We start from the raw sequence: 16,244 nt of genomic DNA, 5'->3' as shown, positions 1-16,244 counted from the left end.
AGACAAAAATTGATGCTATTAAGAGGTGCTGGTTTAGTGTTCTCTCTGTGAGTGTGTGTGTGTGTGTGTATGTGTGCGTGTGTGGTGTTATTAAAATAGTTCCATTTAAATTTTATTAGTACCTGGACTAAGACAGTTACCATAAGGGAAGAATAATGAAAACATTGACAGAATTCTATGGTGTTTAAGATATAAAAGATGAGCAAAGGACATATCCCTTAGATGCTTCCCAGATCACCCACTTAAATGACTGGTTGAATCAATTTTAAAAACATAAGAGAATTGAGAGTGAATTTGATTTTGAAGAAATAGAGTTTGCAATATATATTTATTATATACATATTTTGGGTTGAGTGGACATGTGGGGAGAGTTAGATGCCTGGATCTCAGGAGAAATATCCCCACTGGAAATACAGACTTATAAGTCATCAGCGTATATGAGAAAATGTTAAAAATTTTGTGGAAAAATTGAACTAAAAAATAAAAAGAAAGATATAAACTTTATTTTTCGACATAAGCGCCATCAAATTCAAGACACTTCTGTAAGTGAGGATACTGCCATTTAGTCCATCCCTAAAGAACTGAGGGTCCAGGAAATTTACCCACGTCAAAGCAGTCTTTTATACATTAATAACTGAAGAAAACTGGGTGACATTTAAATTTTTTTTTAAGATTAGGAAACAAAAAGAAGTCAGAATGAGCCAAATCAGGACTGTAAGGTGGATGTCTAATGAATTTCCATTAAAATTTGTGGAATTGCCCTTTTTGAAGGAGCAGGAGCATTGTTGTGGTGGAGAAAGACTCTCTGGTGAAGCTTCTCTACATGTTTTTCTGCAAAAACTTGGCTTTCTCAAAACACTCTCATAATAAGCAAATATTATTGTTCTTTGGCTCTCCAGAAACTCAACAAGTGAAATGCCTTTAGCATCCTAAAAAAAACTGTTGCCATGACTTTTGCTATTGACCAGTTCGCTTTCGCCTTGGCTGAACCATTTCCACCTCTTGGAAACTGTTGTTTTGATTGTGATTTGTCTTTGAGATTGTACTGGTGAGCCATGTTTCATCTCCTGTTTTAATGCTTCAAAGAAGTGCTTCAGGATCTTGATCCCACTTGTTTAAAATTTCCATTGAAAGCTCTGCTTTTGTCTGTAGCTGATCTGGGCCCAATGGTTTTGGCACCCGTCTAGTGGAAGTTTGGGCAACTTTAATTTTTCAGTCAGAATTGTGTAAGCTGGGCTGTTGTCTATTCTTTTTGCTGATAATTGTCAGTCCTCTTTAATTAGGGCATGAACAAGATGAATTTTTTTCCTCATGAATCGATGTGGATGGTCTGTCGCTGTTGGTTTCATCTTCAACATTGTCTCATCACCCTTATCCATTTGTAAACTGCTGATTTCTTTGGGGTGCTACCCTCGAAAGCTTTTTATAAAGCATCGGTGATTTTCACCCTTCTTTCACCCAAGCTTCACCTACATTTGATGTTTGTTCATGCTTCAATCTTAGCAGAATTCATGTTGCCCTGATAGGGGCCCTTTTCAAACTGTCTTAACCCTCTTAATACCTTAAACTAAATCCTGTTCAGACATGTTATAACAAGTTAGTATAATTTTTTTGGTGCAAGAAAAATTGAAATTCATGCATAGTTTTTTCATAATATGCATTTTTTGTGAACTTTTTGAAGACCCCTTGTACATGGTGATTGAAGAGAATGAGTGCACCATTGCAGGAAGAGTTCACACAGCGACATAAAACAGTGAAAATCATCAACACTTAAAGGATAGGCAGAAGGAAAATTTAAAAATTGAATGATAATGGGGTAGAGAAGAACTGAGAGAGAGAACATTCAATTGAACATTCTATTTCTGATAGTCAAACATGTGTGTTCCTTAGGAATCAAACACCAAACATCACATGTTCTCAGTTATAAGTGGTACCTAAGCTATGGGCATGCAAAGGCATACAGAGTGGTATAACGGACGTTGGAGACTCAGAAGCGGGAGGATGGGAGGAGGGTAACAGATGAAAATCTATCTACTAGATACAATGTACACTACTTGGGTGATGAGTTCACTAAAATCCTAGGCTTTACCAATGTACAATTCATCCGTATAACCAAAACCCATTTATACCCCTAAAGCTATTGAAATAAAAAAAGTTTCAAATGTTTTTTGACAAGTATTTCTATATGACTAAAGGACAAAATATTTTTATAACAATAAAGATGTCCCATCATTCATAAATGTAATATAATTCCACTTAGAATTCAATACTTTTTAAAATTAGCTATGACATTAAATTTTTCTTAGTCAGGCATCCCTTCAAATCAGAATAGGCTTAGAAAGACTCCTAAATTTTTTTGCATTATGAAAACAACACTAACTTCGCATGAAAAATTCAGGCCATGTGGAAGGTATTAAATGAAAAGTATTGTCCTCGGCCTACATCCTGACTCCTCAATGCAACTCCCCGGAGGTGAATCATTGTAAATAGCTTTTAAAACTATTGTGAAATGTACATAAAATAAAACTTATCGTTTTAGCCATTTTAAGTACAGCGGCAGTTCAGTGGCATTAGGTACATTCATATTGTCGTACAACCATCACTGAGATAGCATCCATCTTTAAAATATTTTTTATCTTGCAAAATAGAAACTCTCTACATGTTTAACAGCAACTCCCTTTCCCCTCTCCCCCCATATCCTGGCGACCACCATTCTACTTTATGTATCTATGAATCTGACTACCCAAGTACTTCATATGAGTGAAATTATGCAGTTTTTGTCCTTTTGTGTGTAAATAGCTTTTTAATATTTTTTGGATGATTTTTACAAAGGCATTTTAAAATCTTTAAAATTTTTCAGATTAATGCTTGCTCATGGTAGAAAATTCAAATTGCATGAAAAGACTCTTTCTAGTGAAAAAGCAAAAGTTTCTCTTCCCCACAATGTCCATTCCCACTTACTACAGGTAACCATTGTTAATAAATGTTCTGGCCATTCTTCTAGAACTTTTGTATGTATCTGTAAGAAACATTCTCGTATACACATGAGCATACACACACACTTCTGTGTTTTTTCTGACTTCTGTTTCATTGTAAGAGGGATAATATACATACTGTTATATAATTTGCTTTCCTTGCTTAATGTATCCTGGGCATTTTTCCATAGTGAAACATATCTTCTTAAGTGAATCTTTTTCAACTTAATAAAGTAATTCTGAAGTATATGTAAGAATAAAGAGTCAAGAATGACAACATTCTGGGAAAAACTACTGAGGAAGGACTTGCAATACCAGATACGAGAATGCATTATTAAAATATTGTGATAAACATGGAAGAATAGAGAAATCAGTGGAGCAGAAATTAATCTCAGGAGAAAACCACAGAACATAAAAGCTTCATCTGAATTTAAAAATATTAAAATCAGTAGGAAGAAGCGTATTATTCAATAAACATGCAGGAACAATTGCAAAACAATAGAAAAAACTGATAAAATCTTCTCCTCACATGATAAACCATAATTAGTTACAGATTTATTAAAGCATGAAATGCATGAAATGAAAAACAAACTAAGCAAATAATCAAATATGTAAAGTAAAAATGAATATTGAACATTTTGTGAGAAAGGTTTTCTGATTGTACAAACAAATGTAGAAACTTTAATGAAAACATTTGAGAAATTGACAATTTAAAAATGAAAAGTTCAATAACAAAACATGATAAAATTAGGTGGAAAGATACTTGTAAACTGTATGACACATTGTTATCCTAATTTTATATAAAGAATTCTCTTCATACAAAATTTAATACACCCTAATAGAAAAAAATGAATGCTGTGTAGGAATAAGTAAGGTATAAAGCAATAACGTAAATGGTAAATAAATATATGAATTATTTCAAATTTTTCAGGTAAGCAAAGTAACAAACGGTAAAAGAACAATCTTTTCTCACATATCAAATTATAGATGATTTTAAACTTGATATAATAACATTTAGTGTTGCAAAGATAAAGACAGACACTCTCATATACTTCCATTGTGGAAGATAGTTTAGCCTATGTATGAAAACTTGTGAAAAAAAATTTGACCCTGAAATTCTCCTTTTGCAAATTTAACAAGAGAAAATAACTCTAGTTGTATGCAAATATTTGTTGATGGAAATGTTCACATAGCATTGTTTACAACATAGAAAAGTTAGAAATAACTAAATATATAGTGTTAAAGAAATTGTTAAATGAATTATGGTGCAATCCATGCTGTGGAATACTACAGTTAGTATTTAATAACATGGGAAAATGTGATACATTTTAAATGAAGTGTCACTCACAAATGAGTAATGTCATATATCCTAATTATTTTTAATACATACTAGTGCATAGGAAATGTGTGTAAGGACATAGTCTAAAAGTTTAATAGAGGTTAAAACAGTTATATATGATTTTTATTATTTTTATTTCCATAATGTTCACAATGAACATATATTACTTTTATAATAAAAAATCATGTTCAAAAAATAAAACACATTTAAAAAGTGAAAAACATGTGAGTTCCATTTCAACCAATAAATCATATTTATTCTAGCATAGCTCTAATAATCCAGGTGTGAGTTCATTGTATATTGGATTTGAAATACATAAGACTTGAAGTTGTCCTGTGCTTTATCAAGTTTGTATCTTGAATTCATTTAAAATAAAAATCTTTATGCAGTGCTTTAAGCTCCATGGAGAAAGAAGACCTATATTAAATATTAAATTAATACATGTTGTTATATAGATGCACTGTCAACAACTTTGAGAAAACAGTGAACATCCAAGGATGGTTAGAAATGAACTGCATTTACTAGGCTAACATTTTCTTTTGAAGAAACATTTTGGTCAATATTTGATGCCCTGTAGATTTGAGCAAGAAAGATAAAGGCATTTAGGTTTGTGATTGCTCTTGGCAGGCAAGCTTGTTTCTATAAGAAATTAATTACAACTCCCCCCCCCCTCCAAAAAAAAGAAAAAACCAAAACCTTAAGGGGTGGAGATCATAGGTGAATGAGGACCTCTGAAAATTGACATGGATTTCAGGTTTAACTTTTTTGTAATGGAAATAAAATACGGCTGAACATGCTCTGATTTTTTAACTCTGTACAAAATAACCTACTCAAGGCATCTTTGTATTTTGGTTCTAGGTTCTCATCAGAGAATTACCGAAAGTCAACTCTGAGCACTTACCAATGGATAGTTTTAAGCAAATCATATATCAGAGAAATAATGTAATGGGCATTTTAATTAGCCATTCTCCTGGATTCCCTACACTTAGTGCCTGCATTAAGAAAGATCATTAGGAAATAATATTCCTGAACCCATTTCATTTCCCTGAAGAAATATCTTCCCTGAGTGATGCCTTAAAGTTTTCTTCTGCAACTTTTATAAACAACAGCTAGATAAAACTCCATTTTGAACAAAATGGATGTGCCCTGTGCAAAATCCCAATTGAAAACATCACAGGATCTGTTACCCCATATCTCTTAAAGACTCACACAATTGATACCTCTTTGAATTCGTGCCACTGAAGTTTGTCGCTGCAGATGAGCTTGTATGATTTCTATTAGTAGGCAGCATGAAGTCATCATGTCTCCCACTTTGCCCAACTTATCAGAACACCCATAATTAAATCAGTATATTAATTAATGAAATCAATATGCCTGTAAACTAAAAGTAACATGGCATTTGTCTCATGGCTTTTTTTTTTTTTTTTTTGAGACAGCGTCTCACTCTTCAGGCGGACTGGAGTACAGTGGCACAATCTCGGCTTACTGCAACCTCCGTCTCCTGGGCTCAAGCAATTCTCCTGCCTCAACCTCCTGAGTAACTGGGATTCCAGGTGTGTGCCACCACGCCAGGCTAATGTTTGTATTTTTAGTAGAGACGGGGTTTCACCATGTTGGCCAGGCTGGTCTCAAACTCCTGACCTCAGGTAATCCACCTGCCTCAGTCTCTCAAGGTGCTGGGATTACAGGCATGAGCCACCGCACCTGGCTCATTGCTATTTTTATTAACTTCTTTTAAAATTGTGTTTACTTTTTAAAGCAAACTTAAACACTTAGGAAAAAGCAGCTCAATCTCCCTGCAAAAGGCTAGGGTACCTTTCAACAGCAGCCCCCTGGTGGTGGTTATAATGCTGTGCCCCTCTTTCCTGAAAGAAGTCTAGAGATGTAATTACATCAAGGAAACAAATCTGAGTATCATCACAGTCTCACACTCCTATTCATACCGTTGGTCCTTTTCACCGTGTCCAGTGGCAGATACCTTCTAGCTGGAATAGTGATCTATTCTTATCACATCACAGGATCTGTTACCCGATATCTCTTACATAAAGAAACACAATGGATGCCTCTTTGAATGGAGAGAGCCATTTCATCACTATAAATACTCACTTTGGGCTAGACAATAATTTGGCTAACTGAAAGATATAGTAAAAGCAAAATTTTGTATACCTTCACCTATAGGACACCTAAGCTATATCAATAAAATCTAAAGAATATTTTTGGATGTACTATAGTTTCTCAACATAATGTGAAAATTATTTTAAAATTACCTGAGGATGTACATATATATAATGTGTGTATGTATGTACATAAAATATATGAGAAAATGAAGAAATAAAAATTTAGAAAACCTAGATTGTGCCAAAGGGCACCGCAGATGTTAAAAGACATGAATCTAATGTTGATGAAGTGGAATTTGATTTTGAATAAAATGGTAGAGGTTTGGCACAATCAAGATGGGGTATTATACAAGAGACTCTATAGTTAGGGCCTCACTTAAATCCTTTACTTAATAATAGGTTTCCAGTTTTATAATTACTGTTTAAGGCTGTCCATTCCCTTAGCACATCACTCCCCTGACATCAGATCAGTGTCCTTGAAAATCTATGATGATGTTTTCCCAACATCTTTACTGGTAGTTCATTTTGTTCCATTCTCTGAGCATTCTCAGCTTTAGCTTATACTTTAATATTATCTGCATTTTTTCTCTCTTGGATATGAGCCAGTGTGTTAAGCCATGACTTTAAAGGGTGGCAAACAAATATTGACTGATTGAGGCAGCCACACAGCTCCAACTCTAGCTCAGGTGTGTCTACGATCTCAAACACACACACACACACACACACACACACACACACACCTCTTCCTATAAGAACATAATGATTCTCTCAGCACTATCTCTTCTAATGTATCTAGTGCAGCTTTAAATTCATTTTCTTTATGGAAGCTTTATCCAATTCTACAACTCTCACCCACATATTCTCCTCACTACCCCTATACTCACATATCTTCCCCAGTCATTATCACTCTGGCTTATGGTCAGCCACCCTCTTGAATCTAGCATTATCCTTACATTCTAGGTGAAAACTATCCTCAGTGATCTATAGGAAATTGCATTTAAAGCCTTTCTGGTTATCTTCCACCCTCTGTTTTCAGTCACAATTAACTACATGCAATCCCCTGAGTACTCCAGACTCTGGGTGTTATTACCTTTCCTAGAAACACTCCTCTCCTTACATCTCCATCCCCTCTAGCTCTTAGTATTCATGATTTTCTCTGAAGACTCAAAGCAGAGTTCAAATGTATCTCATGGCAAATTTTATGTAACTCTCTGATATCTCACAATATCTTGTAATTACTTTTTAGTGTACAGCCACCCCAAACCTCTACCCTCTCTGTGGCTGGAAAGAATTCTACCATGGCATAGTGCCAACCATAAATAGGTGCTCAATATATGTTTGTAGAATGAATGATTGATCTTTATACAATTTCTCACACATCAAAGTTTCTAGATCAAGTTATTAACCCTTGTTAAGAGTTATAGAAATATTACTAGGTTGTAAGGAAGTAAAATTGGCACTAAGATGTAATGAAATCATAATGGGGAAGCCTTGTTTAGATTGCTTTTTAGCAAATTGTGCTTGATTCAGTTTGTTCCTAATGACTCACTAATGTAACAATTGTGGTATTTATGTGTTCATTAAATAAATTGTTTATTGAGTGCCTAGAATATTCCTGACACTGAGATTATGTCCGAAGTAAAATGGGAAAAAGCATAGTTACTGCCCACATGAAAGTTAGAGAGAAAGGTGAAAATTCATACAATTGCCTGAAACTAGAATTAAAGTGATAAAACAGGACTAGGAAACACAATCATGGTCCCACACATACTTTGCTTCTAAAAAGGAAACAAATCTGTTGTTCTGAAAAAGCAAGATAATGGAAAAGAAAATATCTTTCTATTTTCTCCCTGCTGTCCCACTCAGAAAAAGGATATGAACCAACTATAACACTGCACATGAATTCTATTGCTGAATAGATTCTGATTTTTGAGGCAAGCAGTGTGATATTTCCTTCCCCCTTCCCCCAGGACATAATACCAGTTTCTATATCCACAAAGAGACTGCAATGCTCAGAAAACAACTGGCCAGAAAATAGAAACAGTTCTTAAGTACATGCATAAAAAGAGATCTTGGACTAGAATATTCTGAGCATTATTCTTTTTCATTTATTGCACTGATTCAAGTTGTTACAGAAGAAAGCTAAAATGGGCTAGCTTGAGCAGAAGGTGCCATACGACTGAACCTCAATAGGGCTGTATTAGGTAAAATCCTGTCAAACTCCAGAAACTGAAACAGAAACTGTGTGATATAATTTTCTCTCTTGCCGTGCCTGTCAGAAGATTGAACAAACAGAACAAACTCTCCAGTGAGTGGTGAGATCAAAGGCAATCCATATACTCTATTTGTTTACAAACACCAGCTGAAGATCTATTTTTTTCAACGAAGAGTAAACAAGCTAGTTAAAGAGAGCCTATGAAGAGAAGCTGTAGGATACACTAAAAGCAAGATAATGAAGACTCAGAAAAAGGCATAGGTTGAAAAGTAATTTATCATGAAAAATCAGAGGCTCAGCCCAGAAAAGAATGTGACCTCTATGATACAGAGCACCCAAACAAAAATCACAGTTTGAGAGGCAATTACAACGTGAGAGTAAGTGTTTTGAAGATTTCAAAGGGAACCAACACAGTAGGAAAGAAAAAAGAGGGAGAACACAAACAAAACAAGAAATGAGTAAAGGTCGAAAATAAATATATGAAGTATGCTTTTTTCTGAATTGGAAAAGAAAAATCTGCATAACTGTACTAATAAATGTAAAATTTTGAATAAAATATATTTTATTTGGAGAAACATAAATGGTCTCGATTTGCTCATAAGGAAATAGAATGGCTATTAATAAACAGTTAAAAAATAACAAGATGCTGGCAAGGTTTCAGAGAAAAGGAATGCTTATACAATGCTGGTGGGAGTGTAAATTAGTTCAGCCATTGTGGAAAGCAGTGTGACAATTTCTCAAAGAACTTAAAACAGAATTACCATTTGACCCAACAATCCCATTATTGGGTAAATACCCAAAGAAATATTAATTGTTCTACCATAAAGACACATGAATGCATATGTTCAATGAAGCACTATTTGCAATAATAAAGACATGGAATTAGCCTAAATGCCCATCAACAGTAAACTGGATAAAGTAATTGTGGTATACATACACCATGAAATACTACGCAGCCATAAAAAGGAACGAGATCATGTTCTTTGCAGCAACATGGATGGAATTGGAGGCCATTATCCTAAGTGAACTAACACTTAACACCACATATTGTAAGTGGGAGCGAAACATTGAATATACATGAACACAAAGAAAACAACAAGAGATACTGGCACCCACTTGAGGTTGCAGGGTAAGAGGAAGGAGAGGATCAAAACACTACCTATTGGATACTATGGTTATTACATGGGTGACAAAATAATCTGTACAGCAAACCCATGTGACATACCATTTACCTATGTAACAAAGCTTTATTTGTACCCCTAACAAAGCTGTATATGAATCTAAAATAAAAAGTTAAAAATAAAAAGTTTTTTAAAAAGTAAAAGAAATAACCTGAAAGTGCCCAGAATGACATTTTCTCTTCTTTTGTGCACTGTCCTCTTCTATAACCAAATGGGAGCTGAGACAGATGCGAATTCAGGGCAAGGAAAGAACCCCTCTCTATGTTCTCAGTTCAGCAAACCAGGATTCTCTGAGGAAATTCCACACCAAGCTCCGCCAGCAATGAAGTTTTGCAGTCTTATCTTTGGTTCATTTTTTCTTGAACACCTTGAGTAGAAGAAAGCTATGGTTTGAAGGATTTTGTTCCTCTGGGACTCCTTGAATAATACTATCTAATAGCCAATTGCTGTAAGTTACTAATGACATTCAAGTATGTACCTTCTCCTTCCTTTGCAATTACCTTTCTGAATCCCCTCATTAACATATTGTATTAGTCTGCTTAGGTTGCTGTAACAAAATGTGCCACAGAGTGTGTGGCTTAAAGAACAGAAACTTGTTTTCTCTCAGTTCTGGAGGTTGGTATTCCAAGATCTAAGGCCTCTACTTGGCTTGCAGATAGCCACCTTCTTGCTACCTCTTCATGCTGTCTTTTCTCTATGGACAAACGTTTCTGATATCTCCTTTTGTGTGTCTTAATCTCTCATAAAGACACCAGTCAGTTTGGATGAGGGCCCACCTTACAGCATCATTTTAACTTGATTACCTCTGTAAAGGCCCCATCTCCAAATAGTTTCATTCTGAAGTACTGGGGCTTAGGACTTCAACAAATGAATTTGGAGAGGACACAATACAGTCCGTAACAGATGCTTGCAAACAATGAGTATTATACATGTACACACCAGGCCTTTATGCTTCCCAATGCTTAGCCTAAGACCTTTCCCTGGAGCATCTACTCAATTTACTCTGCTTTATAATTGGCCACCTGTAACTGCAAATGAGTTTCTTCTTACCAACATGAGCATCCAATTTTATCTCCAACACAATAAAGCGATTTGACTAGGTAAGAATTATAGTGTCTTCAAGTCAACAGAATAAGGATCCAGTTAGATGTTATAGTGAGAGGGCAAGAGGGTGAAGAAAAAGTGCCCAATCTCACAAAAACAGACAGCCAAGCTTCTTTCATAAGCAAAGCTTTTGTAAGCAAAAGCCCTAGCCCTCTTCTCACTCCGGCCCTACAGAAGCAGGAAGCAGGAGCAGAAGAAAACGGAGTGCAGCATGCTTCCCTTGACCTTGAAATTCTCAAGGAGGCCTGCTATAAACAATCTGATATGGACTCCTCATTTTTCACAGACATATTACACACAAGTGTTCTGAAAAAATTCTGGCTACTTACCTACCCACACACATACATGCATAGAACTGTTTATACGCATTTATATAGTTTACAGTATTTATTTGGGAATTGCCATGCTTTGTTTCACTTTTTTTTTTTTTTTTTTTTTTTACTTTGAACATTGGCAGGAATAGGATGCATCGTAAAGCCATTCTGGCCCTGCAGCAGTTATGATGAGGTTGTCATTGCCTATGCATATAAATATTTGAGGAATGGGTATGAAATTTGCAAGAAATTCTCCTTAACAATAGGGGATGATCCTTTCAAGAAATGTGCCATCACCCATGCTCTTGATGGCACAGAGCATAATATTTTGTGGGGAGAAAAAAGAATAACCTAAATTAAGTGTAAAAATAATTCATAAGAGGCTCCAAAAAAGAAGTTCAGGAATCCAGTAACCAATTTATATATATGTATACACACATATATATAATATGCGACAGTGACATGATAAAAATCGATGTCTAAATAAGACTAAATGAGATCTTCTAATAAATATAGAATAAGAAATCTAAGTGATGATAAAGGCATCGTTCTATAGTTTAATTCATAGGGTTTCTTTTCTTTCCTAGTGGGTTCATGAAATAATGGGTTATCTTCCAATCAATGTATCTTATATTCAATTACATATGATAATTATTAAGTCCCTACTGTGTTTCAGGCACTATGTTGAGCACTGAGAGTATAGAGTGAATATAGTGCCTGCCCTTCAGAAGTTTAGAGGATCTTAGTGCATATAGTTACTAAAAAATATAGTAAGAAAAATAATTATAAGAGAGTTGAGTGCTATAAGAGAGGGAAATATATGGTGTACTTAGAGCACTAATCTCAGCGGGGAAATCATGAATATCCTCCTTGAAGAATTGGTGACCAAGTTAAGAGAGAAGGATGAGAAAGATTTAACCAGGAGGTGAGGAAAGAAAGTTCCACACTTAAAAGAACAGCATGAGCAAAGACCTGAAAGTGAGGACAAACATAGCTAACTGGTAAAACCAGGAAAAGTGCAGCTTGAGTGAAGGAGAGAAAAGGGGAGGAGAAGCAGGCAGGGGCTGGATCACAGCCTGAGCCTCGAGTCTTCCCAGCCTACAATGGTTGTGGGTTGACATATTCATAGTAGCAGCTTGAGGGCAGTTGTGGTCAACACTGGAAGCTTTATTTGTAGGTTGTAGGGATTTCCTCTGGGTCTTTTTTAGTAAGCCATTCAGGATATTTCACAAATTCCCCTCTCATGCAGAGGTGCTCTGTGTTGAAGAAACTCTGACTTAATTTAGCAGTTTTGAAAGCCTGCTGTCCTATTGATGTGTCCAAACTCTTGACACTTAAGGAAAGCCTTAATATTTTATACAATGGTCTCCTTTGAGTCTAGTATCTTTTCAGTCAACTTTATACTATTCTTAAGTTGTCTTGTGCCTGAACCAGATGTATCTCTATGAGAAGAAATGTCCTTAAAATGTTTTTGAAAATATTTTTCAGCCAGCCAGATTAATATTTAAATAACATGTGTGATCTCCTAAGAACTTTAAAATATCATCTCTATTATCTATGTTAGCCATTCACATTCCTATATTTCAATGTTGATCTGACTAATCTATTTGCATATATTCTGTTCCATATAAGAAGATAAAAACAACAACAACAAAACTATAATAGCTAACAGAAACTGAGCTCTTAATAGATCCCATGTATGCTATAAAGGTTTTTACATTCACTCTGATTGAGCCTTGTTTAGAAAGTAGGTACTATTATAATCTCCCTTTTGCAAATAAATAGAAAATGAAGCTTAGGGAGATCAGGTAATTCCCTAGGATCAACTAATGTATTCAAATTCTTAGACACAACATAGTGTATTTGTTGCTTTTAAAAACACTGATGTAGTACTTACGCCAAGCATAGTTGGAAACATTATCGAAACACTTCTCATTTAATCCTCCTGATGACTCTGTGGGGCAGACACAAAGAGGTTCAGTCACCGACCACACAAGAGGTAGAAGTGGAAATCAAACCCAGGTCACCTGGTTCCCAAGTCCTTACAACTAACTCCTGTGTCCCAGTTTTTAGAGGCCAGAAAACCAGCCAGTAATTTCAACTTTACAAATTATCAGCTTTATGAACTTGATAGAATCATTCAGTCAAAATTAAACTGTGAGTCAAAATTTGCTAATCTATTGGCAACTACACAGACCATTGTGAAAATCAAATGAGATGATATTTTAGTAATTGTTGTGATCATTCTTAATTTGCCACTTCATAACTACTAATGATTTATGTAAATTATATGCTGTGTTGTCATTGATTTGACGATTAGCCTTCACAACGATGCTTCACTGAAAGTATTGCACATTGTTACATTACATAAGTGAAGCTTTACCATTTCTTACTTATATTGCAGGTTTAGCTCTGCCTCAATCCTCAACAAGAACAAAGAGGGAGGGAAGGACAGGGGATAAGAGTCAAGTGCTGAGAGGCAAAAACAAGCCTTGGAAATCCATTCTGAGTCACAAATCTCTTTCAAGAGGTGGGCCAAGGTTGCTGTTGCCACTATCCCATGTTGTCCAAGAACTGAAGCCATTCTTTTGCTTGCCATATTTGGAAGAACAAGTGCCAAAGGCAATTCAAGTAAAGCCAGTGCCCTTTTTACAATCTTCTCTTGGAGAATCGAACAATCAAAGTGTAATATCCAAGTAATGATATTAATGAAGCAATGGTATAGTATATAAAATACTGATTACAAAATATCCATGTTTACCACCAATTAATTATAATCAGGGAAGTAAAACCATCCCGTTTCACCTGCAGCCACAGAGTACTTGGTCATCTGGTTGACTCTCCTCCAATACTTGGCTTTGTTTGGGGCCACAGGACCTTTTTCAGCTCCAATTCCTTTTTCTCAATCCCTGTACCTCTGGAAAAACTTCAGAGTAGTTTTCTCGATAAAATCAAAACTTCAGTTGGTTGCATACAGAATTTTTTTCTTCATCAGTTCCCACTCCAAAATGCTTTTTTTTGAGATTGAGTCTTGCTCTGTTGCCCAGGCTGGAGTGCAGTGGTGCCATATCAGCCACTGCAATCTCTGCCTCCTGGGTTCAAGTGATTCTCCTGCCTTGGCCTCCCAAGTAGCTGAGACTACAGGCACATGCCATCATGCCTGTTTTTTTTTTTTTTATTTTTAGCAGAGATGGGGTTTCACCATGTTGTCCAGGCTGATCTCAAAATCCTGACCTCATGTGATCCACCTGCCTCAGTATCCCAAAGTGCTGAGATTACAGGAGTGAGCCACCACTCCTGGCCCCTAAAATGCTTTAATCCAAAAAAAAAAAGAGTTGCTTTGGTGATCCCTATAGTAATTGCTAGAAGCTTTTGTAAGATGCATCCATCCTGTTGCTATCTTTCAGTTTTAAAAATTTCCAGCAACAAGAGAAATGAAATCTCATTTGTTAGAATAGAAAGTGGGGTATTCAGCAATTTGTAAGCAAAATGAAAGAGATTTGGGGATTGGGCATTGTGGAACACTCACAGGATCCCCAGGGAAGGGAATTTCTAATGCTGACTGCAGGGTGAAGTAATTCTAAAGCAGCAGATGCCAATGAAGAACACAGATTTCTCTGATCTTTCTTTTTAGCTTAAATGATCTGCTCAGTATCCAGGGGTCTAAATAAGTGGCTGATTAAGTCAGCCAAAAGCAACCTCCAATATGAACCTCAAAGAATAGAGCTCAGTAAAACTATGCTCTGCGGGCCAAAAATACCCTGCCACCTGTTTTTGTTTTTGTTTTTAACAGCACACAGTTTTATCAGAACACAGCCATGTCCATTCATCTATGCATTGCCCATGAGTGCTTTTGCACTGCAATAGCAGAGTTGAGTGGTTGCAACCAAGACCATGTTGTCCACACAGTGTAAAACATTTGCTATCTTACCCTTTACAGAAAAAGTTGGCCAACCCCTGCCTAGAACTGAATAGAGGAAGAGGACTTGAGAAGATGAGAGGATGGCCAAGCACAGTTTGAAAAGCCATTTGAATATGTGCCTTTTATCTCTTGGTTTTCCCTGGTGTGTTTTACATTTACATTCACAATTAGAGCTCTAAGCCATGGGGGAAAGCTTACTTTCTTCTTGTGTTAGCTCAGGTCCTCTGAGGAGCAGATGCCAAGACAGTGGTAGACCTGCAAGAGTGTTATCGGAGACAACCCTCCTGGGGGGAAAAGCAGAGGAAGCTGGAGGAGGGAGGAAAAGTCCACTTTGGAAGGGGAGGAAAAAGGAAGGAAAGTTGGTTGTTAGAAAAGCCTCACACTGCAACATACCACTGAGACGTTTCAGTCAGGCCTTAGAGTTTGCAAGCCAACATCACCCATGTGAGGAGTCCTGCCCCTCACAGGAATAAGCCAGTCTTACCACCAGAAGAAAGGCTCTGTGTGAACACAGCAGCCTGCTACTATACTGTATAATGAAGTATAAATTCATTGAGTCTCTCTCATTCCATTATAGAACTATTAAAAAATAATTTCGTATTAGGAAGGTTGTTTCTAAGGCATAAAACTCATAGAACAGAGATAAGAAGCCTTGGAAGCTACAGGCCATGCTACTGTTTCAGATTTATCCTGTTTCCAACCTGCCCACAATGATTGAGTGGCCATTGTGTATACAGAGCACTGGGTTTTAAGCAATGTGATGGAGAAGGAAGAATAGAAAAGATCAAAAAGAAAAGTCACTGAATTCAAAGCAAGGTGAGTATAACTTTGGATTTGCTGACAGAGGGAGAGTGATACCTGACTTTTTTTCCCATGCAGCTGTGTTTTTAGGCCATTGGCTATGAGTTAGACACTCAGAGCACACATAGGCCAGGAAAACTTCCCTCCTGACTTTAAGTGCCCTCTGACTCGACAGACCACAGAATGAAGAATCTATATCATGTTGGTCTTTAAGTCACTTCCACCTTGTCTTCCTCTTTCCTCTGTTGTCCAGATAAAATGTGCATTGACGAGAGT

This window comes from Piliocolobus tephrosceles, chromosome 3 (genome assembly GCF_002776525.5).
Source record: "Piliocolobus tephrosceles isolate RC106 chromosome 3, ASM277652v3, whole genome shotgun sequence".
NCBI classification, from domain to species: Eukaryota; Metazoa; Chordata; class Mammalia; order Primates; family Cercopithecidae; genus Piliocolobus; species Piliocolobus tephrosceles.
This window is presented reverse-complemented; position numbering follows the sequence as displayed.